This window comes from Procambarus clarkii, chromosome 12 (genome assembly GCF_040958095.1).
Source record: "Procambarus clarkii isolate CNS0578487 chromosome 12, FALCON_Pclarkii_2.0, whole genome shotgun sequence".
NCBI classification, from domain to species: Eukaryota; Metazoa; Arthropoda; class Malacostraca; order Decapoda; family Cambaridae; genus Procambarus; species Procambarus clarkii.
In genome coordinates, this window is record NC_091161.1 from 31,256,616 (window position 1) to 31,277,392 (window position 20,777).

Consider the following 20,777-nt stretch of genomic DNA (forward strand, 5'->3'; position numbering starts at 1 on the left):
GATGAATGAGAACGGGCAACGTCTGCTAGAACTCTGCTGCCTTCATGGTCTTTGTGTCACCAACACGTTCTTCGGCACAAAGCCTCAACACCGAGTATCTTGGAGACACCCCAGATCCAAGCACTGGCACCAGCTTGACCTGATTCTTACCAGGCGTGCAAGTCTACCCAGCGTCAAGATTACGCGTAGCTACCAGAGTGCTGTCTGTGACACCGACCACTCCCGGGTATGTAGCAGGGTCAAGATGCAACCAAAGAAGATTCATCACTCTAAAAAGGCGGGCAGACCTCGCATCGACACCACCAAGACCCGCAACCAGGACAAGGTGGAAGATTTTGCACACGTGCTCGAGGAAGCTCTTCCTGGCCCAGCTGGGGTCACTGCCTGTAAAAGATGGGAGCACTTCAGAGACGCTGTGTTCAACGCTGCCATTTCCACCTTTGGCAAGAAGACCAGCAGGTCGGCAGACTGGTTCGAGGCTCACTCGGAAGAGATGACACCTGTAATCGAAGAGAAGAGAAACGCCTTGGCAGCCTACAAAGCCTGCCCAAGTCAGCGCAACTTACAGATCCTTCGGGCCGTCCGCTGCAAAGTGCACCAGAGCGCCAGGCGATGTGCCAACAACTATTGGCTCCAGCTCTGCTCCCAGATACAGACTGCAGCGGATACAGGCAATGTAAGGGGAATGTATAACGGCATCAAGCAGGCCCTTGGCCCAATCCAGAGGAAGACCGCTCCTCTAAAATCTGCCACTGGCGAGGTGATTCAGGACCAGACACTGCAGCTGAAGCGCTGGGTCGAGCACTACTCTGAGCTATACGCCAGGGACAATGTGGTCACCGAAGATGCCCTGAGCGCCATTGAGTGTCTGCCTGTGTTAATGGAGCTCGACAGTGAACCGACCCTGGAAGAACTCAGCGATGCCCTAGACTCCCTTGCTTCTGGTAAAGCTCCTGGCAAAGATGGCATTCCTGCTGAGACCTTGAAGTGCTGCAGAGGTAGCCTGCTCATGGAGCTGCACGAAATTCTCTGCCTCTGCTGGGAAGAAGGAGAGGTGCCACAGGACATGAGGGATGCCAACATCGTCACACTGTATAAGAATAAAGGTGACAGGGGCGACTGCAACAACTACCGTGGAATCTCCCTCCTCAGTATTGTCGGAAAGCTGTTTGCTCGAGTCGCATTGAAGAGGCTCCAAGTACTTGCAGAGAGAGTTTATCCAGAATCACAATGTGGATTCAGAGCTGGCAGGTCCACCATCGACATGGTCTTTTCCTTCAGACAACTGCAGGAGAAATGCAGGGAACAGAAGCAGCCACTCTTTGTAGCCTTCATAGACCTGACGAAGGCCTTCGACCTCGTCAGCAGGGATGGCCTGTTCAAGATCCTCCCCAAGATCGGATGCCCACCCAGGCTCCTCAGCATCATCAGATCTTTCCATGAGAACATGAGGGGCACCGTGGTCTTTGATGGCCTAACATCAGGCGCCTTTGACATCCGAAGTGGAGTAAAGCAGGGCTGCGTACTGGCTCCAACCCTATTCGGGATTTTCTTCGCAGTTATGCTGCGGCACGCCTTCGGATCTGTCACGGAAGGCATTTACCTCCGGACCAGGTCGGATGGGAAGCTCTTTAACCTCGCCAGGCTGAGAGCCAAGACAAAGGTTCGGCTGAGGTGTCTGCGCGACTTCCTCTTTGCCGACGACGCAGCAGTCACTGCCCACTCAGCTGAAGACCTCCAACGGCTCATAACCCGCTTCAGCGAGGCCTCTCAGGCTTTCGGACTCACCATCAGTCTGAAGAAAACACAAGTCATGGGACAAGGAGTGGACTCCCCACCTGACATCGGCATCTCTGATTCCAAACTGGAAGTTGTTCACGACTTCGTGTACCTGGGCTCCACAATCTCTGACTCCCTCTCTCTTGATACGGAGCTAAACAAACGCATCGGTAAGGCATCTACTACCATGTCCAGACTGACAGAGAGTGTGGGCCAACAATAGGCTGACTGAGTATACTAAGATTCAGGTTTACAGATCCTGTGTCCTGAGCACTCTCCTTTATGGCAGTGAGTCTTGGACACTCCGCGCCCGTCAGGAAAGACGGCTGAGTGCCTACCACATGCGCTGCCTTAGACACATCTTGGACATCACCTGGCAGGACAAGGTGACAAACAACAACGTCTTGGGGAGAGCAAGAATCACCAGCATGTACACAATGCTGAAACAGAGACGAATGCGCTGGCTCGGGCACGTTGTGCGAATGGGCGACGGCAGGATCCCCAAGGATCTCCTGTATGGAGAGCTGAGGCAGGGAAAGCGTCCAGTAGGCAAGCCCCAGCTACGGTACAAAGACGTATGCAAAAGGGACCTGAAAGCCATGGACGTCGATCTTGCTATATGGGAGACACTGGCTGCAGACCGTTCAGCCTGGAGGCAGTCTGTTCAACGAGGTCTCTCCAAGTTCGAGGAGTCACTTGCCAAGGAATCGGAGGCAAAGAGACAGAGAAGGAAAGCCGGTAACCAGGAAGACAGACCAGAATCGGACTTCGTTTGTACTCGGTGTGGGATGGACTGCCACTCTCGGATTGGCCTCATCAGTCACACCAGACGCTGCACCAGGATTGACAACTAGGGCGCAACTCCATAGTCTCCCGAGACTGAAGGATGCCTACTACTACCAGCTAGACCTCGGAATACTCTTCAGTGCTCCAAGCTGCAAGATCTACTCTCGCTCCCCTGGGTGTCATTAGTCTCTAGCAGCTATTGTATATATTTATTGTGCACCTTTGATTTTGCAATTAATGTAACTGTCCATGTTTATATTTCTTTTGCACTGTTCTAGCCAAGTATCTAAGGGGATTTGTTTTAAGGGGGGTATATTACGGAAAAATGCGATAAATGAAAACTGGTTCGATTTCAATAAAACTTTTTTGACTAGTTGTATATAAAATTTGGTTTAACTGGCCCAAATCTCAGCATATTAGCGTAAATAGGGAGAAAAAAATATTGAATTGTGAAAAATTTTCCAAATTGGTCAAAAATTAACATGAAACAAAGTGTCAACTGAAATCATGCAATGACTAAGCTATCACAATAGCATATAATAGTGTATTTTAATATTTACTTATAAAAAAATATATACTTTTCCTCTTTTTCATATTTTTTATCAGCCGATTTGCATGAAACTTTTACACCTTTCAGAACGTATGCCTATCTAAAGATGCAAATTTTGGAGGAAATTGGTTGAAGTCAACTTCAACCACAGGTGGCAGAGTGTTTGATCTTATTTATTTTCAAGTAACAAACTTGCATCTCCTCTATCATATTTATGTCAATTTACATGAAATTTACACCTTATATGTAGAATTGATGTCTCTACAATATTTATGAAACACTGTTTCTAAGTTCATTTATTGATTTTATAAATATTTGCAAACGTGAAATATTGGCATGATTTTGGGGGGAACTTTGACTACTTGTATTAGTAATAAGGATTATTCAAAATATGTTTAGTTTAATAAAAATCCTTTATTATATGGTAATATAATATATGAGTGTCATAGAAAGGATGTCATTCGAATATTGTGGTAGGAGGATATTGAAAATGTAAAATTCGTTGGAAAAAAAAAACACATCTCCCTTTCTATTTGGGGTGCGATACTGAAACGTAGAACAGTTGCAGTCGTCCTTATATACAACTAGTAAAAAAAAGTTTGGTTGACATTAAACAAAATTTTAAATCAAGTTTACCGCCCCCTTAACCCTTAAACTGCGCATTGCGTATATGTACGCCACGAGTAACATGTCCCAGCGTGCGCATGGCGTATATATATGCCATAGGGCGACAGGCACAATTCGAATGTCCCACGGTGTAAAGGGGTCACGCATACCGTAGCCAGTGGCTATTGAAAACAGACGCCATCTTGGAAAAAAATCTAGTGACGGCCTCCTTTGTTTCCCAGGCCTTAGTTATTGGCCAGACACTATTGCGAGCGCTTCACGACGCATCTGACCTCGCTCAGCACACCGGGTGGCACGATCTTTGACCGAAGACAAAATAGCCAATGAATTGTTCAAAGACGTTGACGAATTTGACATTGACGACTCAGATATAGACGAGGACTATACGCAGCCTGAGGATATAGAAACCACAGATATTGAGGGTGAACATGTTGGTGCCACGAGGGTGTGGATGCCACGACAGTCATCCACTACTATTCAACACCACTTCGCGCCCAAGCACATAGTTCAAGTGTTCCATTGCAAGAATATATGATCGACGAGTCTGAAACGGGGGAATCATTCTCTGGTTTTAGTGATGTAGAATCGGAGAATAGTTTTGCTACGCCTGCTAGTGCCAGTACAAGCTTCGCCGCATCAGCTGCCTGCCCAGCTAAGCGCCGCTGCATGGAACAAAATGGCGACAATGAGGAACAAATCCCCTCATCTTCCAATACTTTTCCCTCATCGACCCTTCCTGCCCCTACTGTTTCTAGACCTGCTTCAGCTCCTGGTCCTCTGATTCCTCGCCGTGGTGCAGCTATTGGCTCTCAGAAGACAGCAGGTTTATTTGTGTGGAGTGGTGATGATTTTGTTCAACAAATTCCCGACTTTGACAATAGAGATGTGGGAATTACAGATCTTTTCCCGATACACGTGACGAAATGAGTGAAATGGACTTCTTTACTACATATTTCGATGAGCCGCTCATGGAACATTGTTCACGAAACGAACAGACTTGCAGCTGATCTTATTGAAGGTGAGGTGGTCTCAGAATTTTCACGATTACAGCGTTGAAAAGAGACGACTGTAGGTGAACTATGTGTTTTTCGCAATTTGTATGTTGATGAAACATTGTGTGAAACACATAATATCCCATTATTGGAGCAAAGACATCGCTGTTCCAACACCATTGTTCGGGAAATGTGTGTCCCGAGACCGTTTTCTGTTACTCCTACGGTGTCTTCATTTTGCAAATAATACAGACGAGAGAGAGGATGATAGGCATTGGAGGGTGAGGCACGGGCTAAATGACCTGACTGGAAAGTTCAGAGATTACCAAGTACCAGCTTCTGAGCTGGTTATTGATGAATCCCTTGTGCTTTTCAAAGGAAGTGCTGCCTTCAAGCAGTATATTACCTCAAAATGACACCGATTTCGATTGAAATTCTTTGTGCTCTGTGACTGAATCTGGAATGGTGTTACACACGATACTGTATTCGGCTACATATGTTAGACATTCCTGTTACAGACCAACATGGCTTCTCGGGTAGTGTGGTGAAGGCACTGCTTGCACCATATCTGAACAAGGGTCACATATTGTACACGGATAACTATTATACCAGTCCCATACTAACCAGATTCTTGCTTGATAATAAAAATGGAGTGTGTGGCACAGTAAAGGCAAAACGAAGGGAAATGCCTGTGTGACACTGCTATGCAAGTAGGTGATTGCGAGGTAAGAAAAAGTGGTGCAATACTTTCAGTCCGGTGGAAAGACAGACATGAAGTGAACATGTTTACCACCATTCCCTGGAAACACAAACCGTAACTGTCTATTTTCAGCTTGTTACAACTTGTAATAAACTTGTTACATCTTGGCTTAACGTGTTTATGACGTATTAGAACGTTGTTACAACTTGTTATATTAGTTGTTATAACTGGTTAGGTGTTAAAACTTGTTCGAACGTTGTACCAACGTCGTAGTTTCGGTGTGTGTTTGGCGGGCACCCTGGTACAATGGTGGACAGTGGCAAGGTGAACAGAAGAAAAGCAAATAATATAAGCCAAATTGTGTGATGGACTACAACCTCAACATGCGTTTAGTCTAAGTTTGACATGATGGCGAGTGCTGTAGTGTGTGTACGGAAAACAGTGAAATGGACAAAGAAAATGATTTTCCACCTTATTGACGTAACAATGCTGAACAGTTACAACATGTATCTTGTGAAAACAGGTAGAAAACCATATTTGCGTTCGTTTAGTTTTCAAGTTGAGAAACAATTGCCAAGTAAGTTTGGCAGAAGACACCCCTGGCATACAAATTCCCATTCGGGACCCAATATTGAACCATGCTTCAGCACCCAGGCTCGCTTACAGGGAGGCCTTTCTGGTACACCAAATCAAGAAATTACCACCAACTGGAGTGCGTGCAGCAGGCCAGCGTCGGTGCGTTGTGTGTTACAGCACAGAAATGAGGCCACAGAAACGTAAGTTGGTGTTAACATGGTGCGCAAGCGTGTGCCGTTCCTCTGTGCCATATCGACCGTTTTGCACAATATCACTGTCTCCAGGACTACTAAATGTGTAAATATTTTGTAAATAAATGTACATATCAAGTTAATTTTAATGTTTATATTGAAACAAAAACAAATACATTGCATAATTCCTAGTAAACTACACCAGTTTGGTGGGCATATTTGTGACTATAATATATGAGCGTGTAGTGAGTTTATACCAGTTTTATTATAATACAACGTTTAGTGACAAAAATTTGAACAATACTAGCAAAACAAATTATTGTAAATAATGCCGCGAAAATAAATTCGCGGTCTACTCGGGCCTCCTGAGCCGCCGTGGACGGCTCCCTGACGCAGCACCCTGGAGTGTTCACTCTGACGTCATCGGCGAACTTGTCGGCTCAATTTCATCATTGATAAGTACAACCGAATATTTTTAATATTTTTGTGTTCGGGAATGCAAACTAACATTTTTAGAAGACGAAAAATATATTTTTTTTCTTGCGGACAGGGGGTATAAATGTCCTCAGGACCCCTTAGCAGTTTAAGTGTTAAGTTTAAAGTAATTTTTTGTTATATTAATATTCGAGTTTTTCCATTCTTTGGATTTTATCCCGCAATTTTCACCATGTAGAGAGATTTGGAAGTTGAAGCAGTTTTATTTACTTTGTTTTACTTTTTTTTTATTTAATGTTATTGGCATTCCACCAGCCAGATTGACCACTGCTCTATTCATCCACTTTTCCGTAACAGTATATAGTATAAACAATATCCAATTGGGAATGTACAAAGTGTAAATAATGCAAAATGACATTTAATTTAGTGTATTCAGATATAAAGTGTTCTCACAAATATCCATGCATAAGTGGTGGGGTTAAAAGAAGTAATTGCACAACATACTGGAATTAATTATAATTATATTAATAATTCAAGCACCGCTTTGGTTTTTCAAGAGGTAAATGAACATTAATATACCAGTGTATAAACCATAACCGTATAAATAACAAAAAAACAGTACATATTCTTTTTAGCTAAAAACCGGAAACGTTCTCTTCTGTTGCTATATATACCAGTCCACCCCTCAATGTGAACCCAGTGGAAGGTCCTTTCCAAAAGGACATACTAAATTTTGATTAAGTTTCTAATACATGCCTTGCTTTACAGGGACTAGGGGAGTGTGGAGGGAACCATATTCAAAGTACCCGCCAGCGGGAATCTCTCTCATGCTAGGTGCTCCTGATTGGTGAACAGCCGCCTGGCGTTGTGTGTCTGCGCATCACCCACACGCCCGGAGGAGATGGAGAGGGGCAGAGAAGAACCGTACCTGATCGCAGCTAGACCTGTTATTGACGCTCCCTGAACCGTGGTTATCCAGCCCCCCCATATTGGCCAGCTTCACTGGACCTCGCCCATTCTCGTCCCTGAGTAGCCATCACATTGCTTCAGCCCCCCCCCCCCCCACCCAAAAGACTTCAGCTCGAGGTGAGCAACTGTCTTCCTTATTAATATATCTATTTCTGTGCATGTCTGTTACCACGTGGTCGGTCGTCCCATACCCCATAGACGACTGCCTCCATACTGGTGCAGTGAGTAGGATTGTAGTCTCTTCAGCTCGAGTTGTAGAATGGGTGACTTTGCCATCATTCTTGGTGTGAATCTCATCCGAGCTGAAGTGTGCATATATGACAATCACCTATCCTGTATATGCAGTTATTCAGCAGCCATGGAAAGAAAAATTAATGAGACGTATAAGGGCTGAACAGCAATCTGTGTCAGAAGAACTGTGCTATCATAATGCTGATCCACTTAGTGAGTTTCAACTGGGAATTCGTAAGTTCAATATCACTACGATTGAGCGTGCCCTTTCATATGCTTGCATATGAAAGGGCACGCCATATTTCACATGCATATTTCTCCATTGATTCGGACCTTGAGAAGATATTCACTGCCACCGCCACGACGGCCCTGCAAGTCACTGGCATCATCCTCATGCCACCACGACAGGACCTCATGCCACCACGACAGGACCTCATGCCACCACGACAGGACCTCATGCCACCACGACAGGACCTCATGCCACCACAGAATACGGTCCTGGTGGACAGGACCGTATTCGCCAGGAATGGTTCACATAGATCATCGACTAGGGCGACAACGACGACATCCTCGCCAACATCAACGACCAGACCCCGATGTTGATAGCGGCAGCTGTAAAGACCACCTCCAACGTCGAAGTCAACCGCAGACCATCATTGAAGGTAACAATCACCACAGCCATTGCAGTGACCCACGCCACGGACTACGGACTTAGTGCGCAGGAATTGCCATACTACTCACCCAAGTGACTATGGAACGCTTCACGGAGCTCCGGCAGTGCTTCAAGTGCTACCAGTACTCCCACTACACCAGGAAGTTTACTGAGCGTGTGCAGAGATGCAGCCTCTGCACCCAGAACCACCACTATACAGACTGAACATCCTTCCACCGACGCTGCCTGTGGCCAGCCCTGCTGACTCCTGTGGCACTACTTTGAGCAACGTTTATACCTCATCAATTCACCGGTCTGACCAGCCTTATGGTATTTGCTTGGATTGGCACTTCCACGGACCCCATCCCCAGATCTCCAGTATCAGCTATTGATACAGATAACTGCTAAAAGAGCCTTCAATTACGGGCTTACCATAACCGTGATATTTGGAACTTTTGTTCCGAGTACCTGAATCTTAAAAACAACAATCATTTGGTCTAACGGGCTATTCAAGCCCGTGCCACCTCTTGGGTGGCTTAAGGGGCCAATAAATTATTAATAGTAAATAGAATATAATAAATAATAAATTAAAAATATAGAAGTTGAACCAGGCTTTGATCATCACATCCAGTCTTTGCAGTTTGCTTATAATGAACTTAATAATAAAGAAACACTAACATGCACTTAAATCACTTCAGTCACTTGCCTGTTACATCAGCCCGTTTTCTCGAGTTGCCACGACGGACATAAAATGATGTACTAAATTGCTGTTTTGAATTTTGACGCTAAAATGGGATGCATTATTTGAGTGGACACGTTGAGTGCTAACCAACAATGCCCTGAATTTGTAACATTAATCTACAACTTAATTCACAAACCATAATTTATTATGTTTTCTAGTTCGAAAATGGTCTAATTTGGTTCCATTATTTCGTGAATACTATTATTACCTTCTTCCATTCTTCTTCTTTCTAGCAGCAGAACTTAAGTAACAGTAGAAATCATATTTGGACATTAAGGGCAGCTCCTGTTAACGGTTGAAACGATCGTTAAAACAATCCACAAGAACAAACATCAAGGATATTGGCCCACACACGGCAGCTTCTATTTATATTTACACAGTCATTCATATGTGTCTAACATACCCTTGAATCAATGGATCCTACATCTATTATGTTACTTGGAAATTCGTGCCACTAAACAACAACCCTGTTACCAAACCAGCATATACCCAGGTCTTTCCTAAATCTAAACTCATCTATGTTTTATTCATTGTTTCGTATTATATTAAGTATTGACATTTTATACCTTATTCTTGTTATTCCCGTTCTTCCACTTGTTCACTTGGAGGATTTGGGGTGGGGAGGGGAGGGGGGAGAAATAGCGTAAGCTAATCTATTCCTTTGAGATGTACTTTATTGTCTCAATAAACGTACTTGAACTTGTTCACTTCAATCATGCTACTCCTAACTATGCCTTTATAGATAATGTAAATTAAGATTTAACAATCTTCACATGGAAAGTTCCTAATTCGTGGTGTTAACTTTGTCATTCTACGCATTACACGTTCTATAGTATGGCAACCAAAGCAACTTCATATTCTGAATGAGGCCTAACGAGCTAGATACAGCTGAAGAAAAACCACCAGGTGTTTTATTGCTTAAACTTCTAGAAATATTCCCAGTGACCTATTTGCCTTATTTCGGAAAGTTATGCATAGATTTTTGGTCTTTCAATTCCTACTAATTATGACCAAGATTCTTTTCGCAATCTCATCACCTTCCCTCTGATAACCTGTAACTATCATCATTACCTTGCCTCATAACCTTATTTTTGTCAGTATTAAACTGTATTTGCCGGTCTTTTGATCATTTCAGAATCCTATCTACATCACCTTGAAGTGATTTTAATCCATGCTATTAATACATGGTTGAATATATACATGGTACTGTTACTTCATATATGTTGTTTATTACATGTATGTCTTATATGTAAATTATCGACTTTTATATACTGTTTAGTTCAGGGGTAATTCCACCATAGGAAATTTTTTAGTTGGGGGAGGGGGGTGGGGGAGTTGAGTTTTAGAGTTTGCTGGCTTAGCAAAATCAAGTCGAAAATAATACAAACTTGCTTCCAGCGCCACAGCGGACAGTCCGATATTAACAATTTCACTCTTGTGCTCGTCACTGAGCAATGACATTTAATGTTTAAACCAATGGTTCTCAACCTTTTATAATAATTTCAAAATCACCACCCTCGTGTTAAATATAGCAAAGAGAAATGGCACTCACTAATATCACACAACCCAATTTCTATTTTTGCCCCCATGTGGGTCATATGCCCATGTTGAGAAACACTGGTTTGAATCGATTAAAACACAGTAAATGTAAAAAAAAATCTACTTGACTGTCAATCAAACGAAGAATAAGCGAGTTTGTATATATTAGTCAAGATGTGTTTAAGAAAGAATGAAGGACACTGCAGAGGCCAATTGGCCCATATGAGTAATACATAATACCAGCGAAAATGTACGATCCCTGTTCGTCGAAATCTTACAGCACTCAAACAGACGTTTAACTCCATATACTTCCGCACATTTTCCACAAAACTTGGTGGCACTGCAGCCAAGCCCATGGCAAGCCCTCACTCGCTTACCCCCACCATCCGACTAACCCCCTCACCCGGTGCACTTACTGGCTACTGGGACACATGGCAACGCTCTGGCAAGCTGGCTAGCACTACCTGGCCATGTGGCTTGAAACCCATATCAGAATCATCTGACTGTGCGTTCGTCGTAATACTGCCAGTGTAGCCATATAATTCCTGACAGGGACGTCCCTTGGTTTGGTTGGCTAATGGTTTTGATCCAGTTCTCTTTTGGGTATCACAGTAATAAGTCAACCTCGATGTTTGCACGGAAAAGTGCTTTATAATATAAATTTAATAATACGGTCTGACTTATTCTTGTGTTTTAGATACAGAATTTGAAGCCTATCGTAAGTGTCAGACAGAGCGTATGGCGTTTCCTATGTTTAATATGAATTCACGTTCATCATCAATGGAGAAAACCTAAGTGTGTTATTTGTATCAAAGTAAGTAATTATCAAGAGAAGGCACCAAACCGGGAAGGCTATGTAGCACCATCAAATGCGCAGAATAATCAAAGGGCGCTAAATATCACCAAGGATGCCAATACGAGAACAAAAACGCACAAGGCGAATGACATCAAAAGTATCCGAGTCACCAAGAATTCTATTGAGGGACAAGTGACCGCGAGGGGCGATTGGAAAGCAAGACACACGCTCGTCCTGGAAGTCAGGACATTCAAGAAGGACATGCACGACCGTAAGAGGAACAATGCAACTAGGACAATAAGGAGCAGGGCGGCGCTCCATCAAGTGACCATGGGTTAAGTGAGTATGGCCAATACGCAACCTCGCCAGAGCTGTTTCCCACTGCCGGTTACGGTGGAAGGAGGACGGCCACGAGAAAACACAACATTTAAGAGCACGTAGTTTGTTACCAGTAACAGACAACCAAGAAGCCTGCCAACGGGTAAGGACGGAGGAATGGATAACCGGGTAAAAGTCGGAATACGGAATACCTTTACGAGAGATGGGACAAGAGCGGACAGCTTCCTTGGCGGCAGCATCCGCACGCTCATTTAAAGACACACCAATATGGCTGGGAACCCAACAAAACTCAACCGACTTAAATTTACTGTGAACAAGAAACGGCCAATGCTGGATCTCGACAACTATTGGATGAACTGGATTAAAGGACCCGTTCTACAGTTGCAAGAGTATGCCTCCTCAAGCACCCGGGCGTCAAAATAGAAGAAGTCCAAAGAAATAATCCAAAACAAGCAAAAGGTCGGCAGGAAACGACAAGCAGATAGGAGAAGAGGGGGGAGAAAAACGAAATATAAGGAAAAGGAAAAGCGATCCGGCACAATTAGAGAAGACAGCAGCAGGAGTGCAAGGCTAGAAAAGGACAGAGGACTGTCCCAAGGAGCATCACACTCCGGCAGCCACCCACTATGCCCCCCTCACGGCATCAACGAGCTGAGCGGGGAGGGGGTCGAAGACTTAAAACAATTGATGTTAATGGAAAAATTCTTGGAGATGGTGACTCCAGACACCAGGTTTAAGGTTCAAGAAGCAGGAATAAAAAAATTCTTAGAAGCAGCGAACAAAGCAGATGTAATTACGGAAGCTTACAGAAGTCTCCAGGAACAAAGAAAAAGGTCACGCAAAGTTGCAGGGTAGTAAAAGACAGTATACGTGGAACAGTGGAGATGGTCGTGGATATACGGGCAAGCCTATAACCAGACAAAGTCAGGGGTATGTGGAATTTTCTCCGTCGGGAGGTGACGCATTAGAGGTTCAGGCTAGCGCACCCTCAGGTCAGGGAGGAAGTACAACTTCGTCTAGAAATCGAGGTACAGGACAATGGAGACGTGGCGAATCCTATTATAATGGACAACGTAGTTCGAGAGGACGAGGATTCCCTTCTCAGGTAATATGCTACACATGTAACAAGCCTGGACACTTCAGTAGAGAGCGTAGGCAAGGCAGGAGAGTGGTGTCCCTCACAGTAAGTAAATACAGTCGTCTGTATAAGAGTTTAAAAGAGGAATTGCCCCAGGTGATGACGTTCATTACGAAAGGATATAACCCTTTCATTAGCAAAGGTATGGCGAGTATTGGGGGTCAGCCTGACCAACAAGTCACAATATTACGTGACACAGGAGCGAATCAGAGCTTAATACTGAAAAGCCTGATCCCTGAATACACATCTTGTATAAACGGACAAATCATTAAGGTACAGGGTATAAATTCAGAGATGGATATACCTGTGTGTACAGTAAAGCTAACCTCTGATTACTTTACAGATGAAGTGATGTTAGGAGTGTGCTCGGACATACCCATTCCTGGAGTACACGTCATCTTGGGCAACGATTTGTGTGGTTCAAGTGTGTTGCCAGAGGTACTGCGCAGTGATATACCAAACGGACATCGAAACAATTTGGAAGATGATAAATGTGATAACAACGCTCGCCAGTATTCTGGATGATCCCTCGGAAGATGATTAAATGTTAGTATATCCGGCCTGCGTCGTAACCCGAGCACAGAGTGCTCGACTAAGATGTGCCAGAGAGGCTGGACGTATCTTCTGCAGAGGAGGAAGAGGTGGATTTTGGCCTAAAAGGATTGTTTGAGGAACATGCAGCACCAAGTACAGCGAGAGTGGAAGTAAGACCACAATTACCATCCCACATAAAGGTAAGCAAACCAGATTTTATAGCTGCCCAGAAATTAGAATTTGAGAAATATATCAAGGAAGCTAAGGGAGGAAATGCTTGTATTACGTCACCCACTTACTATTACCTGGACGACAGGGGTTTTGATGCGAAAATGGCGATCACACCATGCGCCAGCTGACAAAGACTGGGTTGAAAAGGATCAAGTGATTGTACCTCAAGGTTATAGGAACTCTGTACTGGAAGTTGCCCATGCATTAGAAATGGCGGGACATCTCGGTGTCCATAAGACACTTAGGAAAATACAAGAGCATTTTCATTGGCCAGGTATGGCCGCAGATGTAAAAAGGTATTGCAGAACTTTTTTATCTTGTCAAAGAGCGGGAAAACCTGCTCCAGCGCTTCCTAGAGCCAAGCCCGTTGAAATTAAGAGTCGGAAGGTGAATGCAACTGTGCTGAGCAGAAGGAAGGATGTGGACAGACCGAGGACGGAAGTAGAGCGTCAGGTTGTCCACGAGCACAGAAGCATAGGGATAATGGAGTTAAGTTGTTTGAGATGTCAGGAGTTGACATGTTTCACAGAAAACGTGAAGGAGAAGAAATGGAGTTGTATAAGGTAAGAAGTGTGAGAAGATGATGATACAAGCATGGAGGAATAGAAGAAAACCGAGGATTCGATGGAAGTCGAAGACGAAGTCTCGGATAAATGAGGAGACGAAAGGGAAGATCGTCGGTGAAGACGAGGGAGTGAAGTATGACGACAGGAGACGGAAGTATAATGGCAGTAGATGGAAGTGTGAATCAAGACGTTTTAGAAAAGAAAATAAGAAATAGTAAAGTGATGAGGGACGGTAGACCTCAGGAAAGTACTTGTGCATCAGCCACACCGTCCAAAGCGCTGTTCTGAAAACGTACCTATGTATTTTTCAACCTGTTCTCGCACTTTCTTACAGTCAATTTTGACTTATTAAATACGTGCATATGTGACATACTGAACATACTAGTTTACCTTGAAAAGCTTCATAGAAAACACCGACCTTACCTAACCTTCTTAGTATGTTAAGATAAGCATCTTATTACTTTGTAATTACAATTATTACTTAACCTATACCTATAATAGGTTAAGTAAAAATTGTAATTACGAAGCAATAAGATGCTTATCTTAACATACTAAGGTTAGATAAAGTCGGTGTTTTCTATGAAGCTTTTCAAGGAAAACTAGTATGTTTAGTACGTCACATGCACGTATTTAATAAGTCAATATTGACTATACGAAAGTGCGAGAACGGGTTGGTATTTCTTTATATACTTATAAAGATCATTTGTTGTTAAAACAGATTGTGTGTGCAGTTGGAGGCAAAGGAGATCCTGTACGCCAAAGATCAGTGGTCAGTAGGTACGGCACCATGTCTACAAAATGATAAGGTATGTCTGATAAGACATGTCATGACTAGAATGAGTTAAAACTTAATATGATGGACGCAAAAGGGATAGTGCTACATTCGGTGAAGAAAATTAGTCTGAATGCTCCGAGATAACACTTAAGGGGGGAGGAGTGTTATGGAATACTTTATCGTGTTATTGCGTCGCATAAAAACAGGCACTTATATTAATAGTAATACTTTCAATATTACAGGAAGAAAAAGATTAACGACCGTGAAGGTCGTTAACAGTCAGCACGGTGTGGCTCGTCCGGTGGCGGGAATTTCTGTTAGCCAATCAGAATCACCGGGCGAGGCAATGAGTGCTGGTCGGAGAATGAACTGAACAGAAATCTACTCCCCTCCATCGCGTCGACATCCAGTCGTCGCGTGCGCGTGCGCGCGTGTGCGTGTGCGTGTGTGTGTGACCAGCTGAACCCAACTGTTACAGTATGCTCCACCCTCACCAAGGAAAAGGACGCGAGGACCTAGCGGCATGGTAGACGTCTTTGAAGTTGTGGAAGTCACCGTCTTTGATATATAGAGGTCGGCGTTGAGGTAACACGCATTTTCCCGATAGTGGTACTAATTCCGGAAAAGTGGATGATCCTTAAGTGGGAGGAATCACCGGATGAGTGACGACTTTCTCATAGTCATAGTATCTCAAGTTATATATATAACTGTACATATTATGTACAGTGCCTTAACATATATGCATGTATTATATTGTATATAATGTACTCTTATGTATTTCGTGATATAGCCGAATATATCCATGATGCAGTCTTTTCCAAAACTATTTCTTGTCCTTTGTCAGACCTCAGCACCACGTCTGTCGCACCTGACAATAGGTCACGCTGAGGCTGACACCTGAAAAAATTAATGTACCCCATTATATTACAAAGCATAAGAAAAACACTCAGAACAAACCTATTTTAAATGTGTTGGGTTTTCGACAGTTCGATCCCAACAAACTATGAGTACAGACACACACACACACACCCGTGTGTATGCCAAGGACACCTACGGTGACGACAACGCCTACAGTGACGACAACGCCTACAGTGACGACAACGCCTACAGTGACGACAACGCCTACAGTGACGACAACGCCTACAGTGACGACAACGCCTACAGTGACGACAACGCCTACAGTGACGACAACGCCTACGGCACCGAGGTTTATGAAGTAGAAGAAATTTTTAATTTAAAAAGTTTTCAAATGAACACACATGTGTATGCCGAGGACGCCTACGGTGACAACGGCGCCGCTGACCAGACCACACACTAGAAGGTGAAGGGACGACAACGTTTCGTCGTCGTCCCTTCACCTTCTAGTGTGTGGTCTGGTCAACTTACTTTAACCACGTTAGTGACTCTGCCTGCAACGGCGCCGCCTACGATGACAACGACGACGCCATTAGCTTCCTTCCTTCACAAACAACCCTTTGTTACGATTGTGTACACTCGTGTCACTACTCCTGTCTTGCCTCCCCTGTACATTCCTAAGGTAATGTGGTGATGCAACCTAGTGGGCTGGATAGCAGAGTCCCAGTTTAAGTCTTTCCCCCATCGCTTGCTTTTTACGCTGCTGATCACAGTACTCACAAGCCAATTGTGACCTTCTACAACCCCTAGGCGTTTTGTATCTCCTACTCGGTGCTGTGTAAAAACCTATCATGTTTCAACGTGCATAGTCCAAAGGGCATTGGTCGTTCAAAATGTTCAATAGACATCATTAAGAACAAATCTTTCGTTAAACGAGACAAGTCAAAGGGATAAAATTCGCATACAAATCCGTGAAGATGGAAAGAAAAAGGAATTGGAAAAGAAGGATGTCCCAGCTGTGTTACTGAGTTGTACCAGAGCCCTGTATTGGGCCTGATGGTGACCACTTCCAGTCCGTCCATGCTCCCACACGCTCTGGTAGGGGGGGGGGGGAAGAGCTACAGACAAATTTTCTCCCTCTGCACCAACATCCGCTTGGAGCCGATCAAGGGAATGCTGGTCCAAGCCTGGTGTTAGTTGCTGCTGCTACCATTTGTCTTTGTGGGTTACTGGTGTCCACTGAGGGTGACCAGACTGAATCGAGAATTCCATCCTACATGCACCTGAACTCAAACATCAAAACTGTATTAGCGTATGTCCTAGGTCTCCTTGACATATGCTATCTTAAGAGCAGGATGATTTCAGCGGATGGAAATCCTGAGGAATAGAAGATTGCAGTGATACCGGGTCATTTTAAAATGATGCCGTACTGAATGCCTTTATGTATGAGTATATCTAAAGAAAGCGTCAGTGGATAGATCATGTGAATTATTACACACATCATAAGATGAGGTAAAATACACACAAAGGGATAAGTTACCTCATCCCTTTGTGTGTATTTTACCTCGATAAACTTATTATATTGAAATTTAAATGAGATCAATTAAAGATCAAGATGAGAATACAGGGAAGTGTGCAACCACTGTGGAGTCGGGCAACTTTGGGAAGATTACTTCCTTTCAGTAAATATATTTAGAGTACTGTTCTGTATTATCTAGCTTAACCAGATGCCACTTGTAGCAAGTATTGGTAAATTGTCCGAGTGACTGATTAATGTAACTGTGGGTGTTTACTTAACAATTGCTCAAATAATTCACGTTAATTGTATCAGATTGATGGTCGTCCGCGTGACGTTAACGCAATTGATTTAATGTCTGACATTGTTGTTAAAGTAATTTACTTGTGTTGTTTTATGTCTTAGTGGCATTGAGTGAAGTAACGTAAATTACTTGTGGGTGTGTTATTGTGGTGATTGTCTTGGTGACATTGTTGTGTACGCTGTTACAACCCTGGGTTCTTACTTGGAAACCAGAGGTCAAATTGAGCTCTAAATAATTACTATACATTAATTGATAGAATTGGATCATGTGAGAAGGATATTTAATTAACAATAACATCTACATTCATGGAGCCTGAATTCCTAGGTGCGCCTTTGGTTCCGTCTTCCTTGCCAGACTTAAGATGAATCTTGTTTCTCACAGAGCATTCAGACTCTGAGATTGTTGATTATTAAATATAATATTTAACTAGTTATCAGCTATTCTTAGAACTGTTTAAGTAACTAATAATGAATGTCGGTGAGGACTTATAATGTTTATGGCTGTATGATCAGCTAGGCTCGCTTCCCGGCAGAATATTTATGAGAGCGGAGGGGGCTGTGTTCGGTCTCTGTGTCTGGCTGTTGTGTTCACTTCTACCCTCGTGGGCTCCGATCTCCTCCCTTATCTTAGAGAATCAAGGTTGAATAAGGTAAGTATAATACCGAGAGTCCATGTCCTGGCAAATTTGTCTAGTTAATATTCTGGTGTAGTCTAAGCTAGTGCTTTTATCACTAAGATTACTCTAGGCTGTTTTAGTGAAACCAAGTGTGCTCAAGTGATACCAGGCTACCTAGAGCCATTACTAGTGTCCTTCCAAGTAGTCTTTACCCTAGTTGCAATTGTAAACCTTGCATCCTGTCTATGTGGACTAAGGCATTTAACGTGAGGTAGAGTGGTAAAGAAAATTATTGTATTAATGTATATGGGGGTTATTAGAGGGTTTAATAAACAAGTTAGTTTATAAGAAGTATCAATTCATCCTGTTGAAGTCGTGTAGACGATTAGCTACTAGACAGCAGACCTGTAATTTAGAACAATCATTAATAGGAACCTTAGTTCCTTGGGGGCCAGGCCTATCTATCCCACTATTTTTGATACATCATGACTATTGGCCCTTCTCAATACAACCACATACCCTCCATAATATACGCATTTCCATATGTTGACGTAGTGTCGGTGACGTGGTTGATTTGAGAAGAGTGTACACGAAGTATTTTCAGGTTAGTTCATTGTTGTTGTTGACCCGTCCAGTGGGTCGAGACTGTCTATACACCTGTCAGGTGGTGGATCAAGGAGACCTGCTGCAAAGTGGTGTTTGTCAGATTTGAAGTGACACTCTTGGTTTAATATAAAGTGTGGGGTTGTGTATTAGTAAGTTATTGAATAAAGTGTTATTTTGTTTACACAGGTCTGTATGTCATTCCCTCATTCTGCAGTAATGCCCCCATTTATTACCTTACTAACAATTGTCCTGAAGAGGCACTTGAGCGGGTTCAGGCTCCAGCCCCTATTCCCGATCACTGAATATCAAATTCGATGTGAGGACCCGTCCTCTACCTGCTTCATCGCTGCAAGCTAGTTGCAGAGAGAACGACCCAGTGAGAGAAGGACTTCTGGTGCATCGTGGAGGGGAAGACCACTTTGGTCTTTATCACTCTCCTATACTACAGGATCTTTGGTGGTTGTTCTCGCCTCTCCCCCCTTTCGGATTGGTCATTCGACGCATCTGGCCTCCGTGCATGAAGTCTGGGTGTGTGGTTACAGTCGACCCAAAAGGATATTCTCAGATCTGGCACACCCATTTGGGGCTAAGGCACTTAACAGTATTGCGGTTGGTGGTGGTGTCGTTGATCCTCCTTTATGGACAACCCAACCCACAAGCACTCGGTAGAGTGCTTATACTTTACCAGATCACCACCCTGGGCGCTTCTGGCTCTTGGAGAGGGGCTCAACGTCACTGTTACGGACCCGAGCCCAGCATCCGAGCACGGAGCAGTGACGACCGCGCCATCTGTGGGTCAGCTCCCGAAACCCCCTCCAAATGGACGGGGCCATCTAGTGAGGATGAGATATACTGGCCACGAGGGCTAGTTTCCCGTCCTGATCAGCTCATAACACAGCCGCTGCTGACCCCTGGTGAGGTGGAGCTTAGACAGCAACGCCATCTATGGAGTGGATAGGTGGGCGTTTGTGTCTAAGCCTGTAAGTGAGGTGCCCTAGAGTGTCCCTAGTACTGATGACGTGTCTGATTACAGAGTCGACCTGGGACTGCTGTAATGGAAGTTGGATCAGTCTACCCAAGGCAGCCGTCTTGTCTCCAAGTATTTGCTGCAGCAGCTGTGAGTCACCCCCCGGATGAACACTGAGGTGTTAGCCTGCCTGTGACGTGGCAGCTGAGGGATTGTCGTACCCGGGACTGACTGGTGGAGACGCTTAACCACTGGGGTGTTGTGGTGAGGAGAGTGATCTGTGAGATCACACGAGGCTCCTGACTTGGGCTCGCTACCCTAGTATCGGTCGTGGAGTGGCCTAACCAGCGTTGCTGATTGGAACCTGCCAGCTACAGGCTGGATTTGTGGTTGACAGCCTCCACGACGGTGCCCCCAGTGGAACTGTGATTTGGCTGGCCTGTGGCTAGGGTAGACTCAAGAGAATCGAAGGATTCGTCGTGAGGCCACAAGAGGACCAAGACCTTAGCATCGTCGAGCACCGTGGAACACTCCGCGTCTTCAGAAGAAGACTACATTGTATATAATAGTGTTTATACCTCCCCCGTGTGATAAGATATATAGTATTTATGGTGATGGTGACAATTATATTATTAAGTTTTTGCCTTTGTCTCCCTTTCCCTTTAATTTATTTGCGTTACGGATCACATCCCTTGAAAGCCACTACTAGCTTGGGGCCGGATACCCTACCTCTAACATCATCAGAGAAAGAACCCGGTTGCGACC

The 20,777-nt window shown here is 44.1% G+C and overlaps 1 long non-coding RNA gene and 1 pseudogene across 2 annotated transcripts in view; one reads left to right on the top strand and one right to left on the bottom strand.

Annotated features, from left to right (window-relative positions):
- LOC138363894 (uncharacterized) overlaps positions 1–20,777 on the bottom strand; it is a 464,760-nt gene that overhangs the window by 86,449 nt on the left and 357,534 nt on the right. The window lies entirely within an intron of this gene.
- On the top strand, positions 16,697–17,362 carry LOC138364128 (motile sperm domain-containing protein 1-like; annotated as a pseudogene).